The sequence below is a fragment of the Struthio camelus genome, chromosome Z, assembly GCF_040807025.1.
Source record: "Struthio camelus isolate bStrCam1 chromosome Z, bStrCam1.hap1, whole genome shotgun sequence".
In the NCBI taxonomy this organism is placed as follows: domain Eukaryota; kingdom Metazoa; phylum Chordata; class Aves; order Struthioniformes; family Struthionidae; genus Struthio; species Struthio camelus.
This window is the reverse complement of record NC_090982.1, coordinates 74,482,627-74,489,129: the sequence shown is the minus strand read 5'-3', so window position 1 is coordinate 74,489,129 and position 6,503 is coordinate 74,482,627.

The window sequence follows — 6,503 nt, the reverse complement described above, 5'->3', positions numbered from 1 at the left end:
ATGACATTGAAACAATTTGAGGCTGTACATTATTTCCCCCTGCAAAAACAGTATTGCCAGTGTTATGTAAGGAAAATCTATGAAGGATTTTTTTTTTTTTTTTTACGTAAAGTATAGCCAATATCACATCTATGCCAAAAGAATAGGCCACGAGGTAATGGGATCAGATGAGATAAAACCATCTCCCCAGAGAGCTAGCCGGAGTGATATCACGATGCAGAGATGTTTCATTGGTTCATACAGCTTGTAATAAACAGAATTACAGTCAGATATAAATGCAAGTCTACTTTTGAGACTTACTTGCATTGTCATATAATAATTACATATTACTGATGCTAAGAAATCAGCCTAATGTATTACCCAGCCTTTTTTAATAGATTAATGAAATAGATTGCAAGTTTTCCGGAGTAACTCTTAACTACCCAAGTCCAGTACCAACCCAAATTTTGTTCCATCAATTGTCAGAATCAGAAAGTGAGTTTTTTGTATTCCTGGCAAAAATGCCCTGTTATCATTAACTTGCTTTGTTTTTTTTTTTTTTTTCAAGTGAGATTCCCACATGTAGCTGAAAGGAAACCTGTTAGGAAAAGATTGGCTGCTACCAGAATCTGAGGTCTTATAAACTTCAGCAAATATTACTGTGTGATATTCTCCAGCTCTTTCCCAACATCGGCTCCTTATGTAATTTTTATTTCTTCACCATGGCCCCCAGTCCACGTGGGAGCGAGCCTTCACAGAACTTTCTCTTTTGGGTACATTTTTGCATATACCCACTTGTTTCCTGACCTGACAGAAAACCTTTTCTACAGATCATCACAGCCTGGGTGGATGGCCTGTGCCATGTTTCTGGGTCCCTGGACCTCCTCGTCCATCTCAGCAGCAACACTCATCCACTGCTGCTGGTTCCTTGAGTACTGCCGTATCCCTTTCCTCCATTAATTGCTGTTTTTGAGATGGGCCAAGACGTTGTCTACAGTCCTTTATGATACTGCGCAGCCCCACGGGTTGCTCCCTCGAGACAGGATCCCTTTAATTAACTCTATGTGAGCAACGAGGCACAAGATCTGTCCCTAAGTCAAATGGATTTCTCAGTCCTGGAGAGTTGGTGTCTTTGTATATTGAAAACTCTGGGACATGAGTATATTTATTTGTACTGCACAGTGGCGTGGCACTGGGGCAATGCCATTCTGGCTCTACAACTATGGCTCAAAGGCATGTAACCACAATGATTTTACCTCAGGAAGATGAGATCTTCTTTTGCCTGCCTGAGGCTATTTTGGGTAGGCTGACACAATTTGCATCAGTCTGGTTCAGACCTGATATTTGCCAAAAAAAGTTCAGCGTTAAATGAAGGGGATTTCCCAAAGTCACAACAAGTTATCTCTAAAGTAATGACTCTGGTAACTTCTCAGTTTAGGACCTGAAAGGAATTACCGGAAAAAGAACAGAAAAAAGAAAATAACCTTGTGCCACTGTGAATGCCAGGATTTGCTCCCACCCAGCATCCTCTCTAAATTGTCTATGTGTGTTTAAGGAAATGTTTCATCGCTGTATTAAAACTGCTTTTAAAAATGATACCAAACTCTAACAAAGAGTGCCTGTTGACCCCTGTTTGCATCTCAGAGAGAAAGGATTTTAACCTGAAATAAGGGAATATTTGGACATGTTTACAGCATCTTTGGTGCCAGAGATTAATGGGGAAGTGATGAGACAGTGAGGGAAGAGAAAACTGTGGGAGGGCAGCAACGGAGAGGGAGAAAAGAAGGGGGAAGGAGTGACGTGGGAAGATCACAATGAAAGGCCTTGAAGATCTGGAGCTTCCAGGACACATGAAGCAAGTTGAGTGCACATTAGTAACAGAAACTCGTGAGGAACAGGAAGAAAAAGATTAAAAGGATTGTGAAAGCATCCAATCTTTGTAGTCTTATGTGAATACTGCCAAAAAAATCAATGGCTCTGATGCACTTATTTACATTCCTGCAAAACTGGAGTAATTCCATGGTAGTCAATGGAGCAGCTCTGGTGCAGATGTAGGTGGCTCAGATCTGTTAGGACTGTTTGGAGGATGAGGCTTGCAGGCCTGGGCCAAGGACTGATGTTTGTATTTTTCCTATAGCAGCAGCAAAGGGATCGTTAACCCATCCAGCGCTCTGGCAGTCAGGAAGCCAAAGGTTTGGGGGCAGTGGGAGGAAACCCACACCTGCAGGCCAGGGCCACGATCACCGTGGGGCATTTCAGAAAAGTCAGAAAAGTTGCCCACAGAAGTTCAGGCCTTCTGCTTCTTACGGTAGCCCTTTCACAGCCTTCAAAAGCCCATGGTATTCTTTGCAATTTTGCAAGGAGCTGCAAAGCAGAAAGGTTTGTACACTGGCAAGAGATTGTTTCTGGGAGAAGCGAATAAAATGCCACAGTTTCTGAGTTAAAAAACCAATGGCAAGTTAAAAGGTGTTTGTGCTGACCTCGAGTACCGGCACTGTCTGCTAGCGTGCCTGTGTAAGGAAACTTCCCGGCATTAGGCTGAGCCCAGCACTGTGTCCTCTTGCTGGCTGCTGCTGTAGCTCTTCTGAAAGCTACTGCGATTAATACTGCTAGAATATATGGTTTGTTTAGTCATTTTTATTGACCCGTGAATATACCTACTGTAAATTTATTGTAATTTTAGTGATTCAGTCCTGTGATGTTTGCTAGAGAAAGTCTTCACTTGAAGCCAGTGGGAAATTTTGCTAGGGTGAGGAGTGCAGGCCTGGCCTCTACTTAGCCTTTTTTCTTTTCCATTGCAACACAATTAACCTTTTCATTAGAAGAGGACTGTTCCAAATAAGCAAACCTCTCAATGTGTATTACTGAGCCATTTCAAGCTCTCTCTTGCTCTGGAACAAAACATCTTTGTTCCAGCCACATATGACATTTGAAGACCTATTTATACAGTATGTCAGCTCCATTTGTTTTCTTCGTCCTGATATTTTCCTCTGTATTTCTGGTTAGCCATGCAGACTGCAAGGAGCAAGGCTGCTTCTGGTTTCCTCCTGCTCTGTTAAGGACCCCAGCACTGGCTGCCTTTGTTCTTTCTTCCTTTTAGCGGGCAAAGGTGAAACAACCCAAATTCAAACAAAGTTTTGCCTATTTCATCCGCTCTGCAATGAGACCGATACTACTAGGCAGCTGTGGGACAGAGCTTACTGAGAGTTTGCAGGGGGACCTGATATTACAAATTTCACTGTAGCCTCCTTGCCTCTCACTGCCCTTCCCTCAGCCAGCCGTGCCTCTGCCTAGCTGCGACCTTACCTGTGTGGTGTAGGCAGCTGCAATCCTTTCTCCTGGATGGTGCCCTCCGAGAGCCAGTAAAAGTTCCAGGTTGCATCAACAAACATGCCCTCCTGCAAAATAGCTGCATTATCCTTCAGCCATTCATAATATATTCCGAGCCCCTAATCATCCCCCTCTTGCCTAACAGCACAATGCTAACTAATACAAAAAAAAAAAAAAAAAAAACAAAGCAAAACAACAAAAAAGCCCTTATTAGGATCTTGAGTAGTTGAACTTATGTCCTCTTGATTTTAGGATCAAATAAGTGTAAAGAGTTATGGGGTTTTGGTCCAACCCCTCCACTGCAAATCATTTGCTCAGACTAGATACTGGTCTTCTCTTTCTAGAGTGGACCCGTAATAATGTTGTCCCTGCTACGCACACAGCGACATAATGTCTCTCTCGGTGTCAGTAATACCTAGTGACAAAAGGGAGTTTGTTAGGTCCTTTCTGTAATCTTTTACACTTATACAACCTGACAGCTGAACATTTCAAGCTGCTTTAGTGCATTCAGGATGCAGTCCTTACTCTAACCAGAAAACAAGGCTGCAAGTGCCAGCCCAGCGGTGGTGAGCCTGAGCTTAAAATGACAATACCTAACTGCTCTATCTGATGTTCGCCTCCCCAGAAAGATTGAGGAAGGAGGACAAAAGAGCTTCACGTAAGCAAACCTACTCCTGCCACCCCACACAGCCCGCTGTGAGCCTCTGATAAAGCCAAGCAGAACTTCAGCATTGTGCTAGCGCTTCTCCCTCCACATAAGAGGAGCTGAGAAGGATTTGGGCTGCAAGATCAGCAATTCATCTTCAGAGCATCTCACAGTTATGTTTTACACAGACATGCACTGCAGCTCTTTGGAAAGTGCGTGAGCTCTGCTGAATGTGAAACTGCAGGTCATTTTCGTGCCAAACACTTAATGTGAGCCATATTCAACCAGACTGCAATCAACAGCCTTTCTGCACGGTGGATGGGCTTTTTCTGTGAGGAGGAAAGGCGGTGGCATGCAAGGAGCAATGCCTTGAATACCGTGAGCTTCAAAAGGGAGCCCCAGCAGTCGCTAGCTTTGCTTTGAGTTCGAATGGCTGGGCTAGAGCTGCGTGCATGGCCTTGCTTGTCGCAAATGAAACCAAGGCATCCATATGCTGTACATTAAGAGAAAAAGTGTTTGATCTGGAATGAGCCCTTGAAGCCTCCAGCTCACTAGCTCACTGCTCAGACGCTTACCCTTCCTTTTCTTAGTTTCTAGGAGTGCACAGAGCCCAGCATCAAAATCTGTAACTGCATGTGTTTTTTGACTCTGTGATGGGAACTGCAACATTTAACACAAAATAGTTGAGAAAATATTACTAGCTACAGCCACAAAACCTACCTTCATCTTTTCCATGATGGTAGAGGAAAAGAAGAATCTTCAAATGGTATTTTCCTATTTAAAGAAAAAGGAAAAATGACTGCCAAAGCCAATGGAATTTAGTTCAACTGGTGTAACGTCTGTTAGAAAAGCAAAAGGCAAATCACCTCTGAGTGGTGGAATTGCAGCCGTGCCTAGTCAAGGCCACTGCGTCGCTGCTGAGCCCGGCAGGGGCAAGGGACAGCTCGGGTGACACCAGGGTTCAAGCCTGCCACCGAGTCTCTTCTCTGCTACAGAGTCGCTTCTCTGCAGTCACGTTGCCCATTAACGTGGGCTTTGCTAAGGGGCGACAGGCATCTCTGACGCATGTGAAAGCGGGGCGGGAGACAGAAGAGGAAAGCTCTGCTGCTCCTCCAGCATTGTCCCACGTGGATTGGCAACAAGGTGACGTTACAACTCCAAAGCAGTGGAATGGGGAAGAAGCACAACAGCCAGGTAACAATAGAAATGAATTTTATTTTGTAAAAAGTTATAAAATGAATATTGTACAAAAATAAAGTCTGTAGAGAACTTTGGTTGATTAACACAAATGACTGAGACATAAACTGTAGGTGAAGTAAAAAACTCCAGAGAAGCACACTCCTGTTTTCAATAAGGTCTAAAAAAAAAAAAAAAATCACAAACTTTACCCTTTTGTGTTTTGAACATAGTGATCTGCTATGATTGCAGCCTCTTTGAGCTGCACAGAAAAATGCTTGGGAGCAAGTTTTCAACAACCAGTGCTATATTTGGGGAAGCGAAAGCTTATCTCTGACTGCTGCACTCAACTAATCTGCCCAGCAGTGCAGCTGTGTCCAGGCTTAATAGGGTTTTATGCAAATAAATATGCAAAGTATGCAGATGCTGATGGTGATACTAGGACTGCCATGCCCTGTCCCACACAGAGGTTACACGGGACAGCCGCAGTGCGAGAAGGGATGCGCTGCACATTGGGGAGGCTCCGGGCAGGGCCATGCCTGCAGGCCAGCTCTCACGCTGGCTCGGTGCCACCCATCCCTCCCGGAAAGCGGCGGAGGTTGGGGCTGAATTACATTTCTAATACATGGTATGTCTTTTTATGTGTGTTGTGAATTTTCTGATGACTAGACTCTTCTTCTACAGTGCCCAGAGGGTACCAGGACTAAAGAAATATGAAGAGCCATAGCTCTGCCATGCACATTGCATGAAATAAAAGGTGGGGGCCATCATTTTTGTTTTTCAGTAGGAATTTTTTTCCTATTCTTTTTGCGGGAGTGAAACTTCACTGCACTTCACTTCAGTTGTCAGATATGTCTAGTGACCTGCACTGCTGCTGTCCTTCAGGAGAGAAACCTCCAGTATGAGAGCTTGCATTAAGGGTTAGATATTTATGCCTTTGCTGTATAACCTCTCTCATCATAAAGAAATGCTCCAGAGAGAAGCTCAGACTGTTCCTTCTTCTGTGTGGGTATGATCCTGTAACATTTCAGCAAATTATACAAAACTTTGGTTATTTAACACAACTGTTTACTTGCAGGTTATATTAAATCCAGGACTAACTAATAAGAGGGATTTAACCTTTCCTATATGGAAATACGGAAGGAAAAGCTTAAATAAATATAACAAGAAATTATAAGGCTAAATGTGATTAATTTCCATTTGTCAAAACTTGTATGAGGTCAGTTGGCAAAAAGTGTGAAAAGAATGTGGCTACATTTAAAATGGCTAGATTTAGTTTTCTAACAAATTGCTAATGATGAGCCAAGTTCTGCAACCCTCACTTGGGCAGAGCCCTTTTTGCTCCTGCACATATAGGACTGCAGTGATTTTT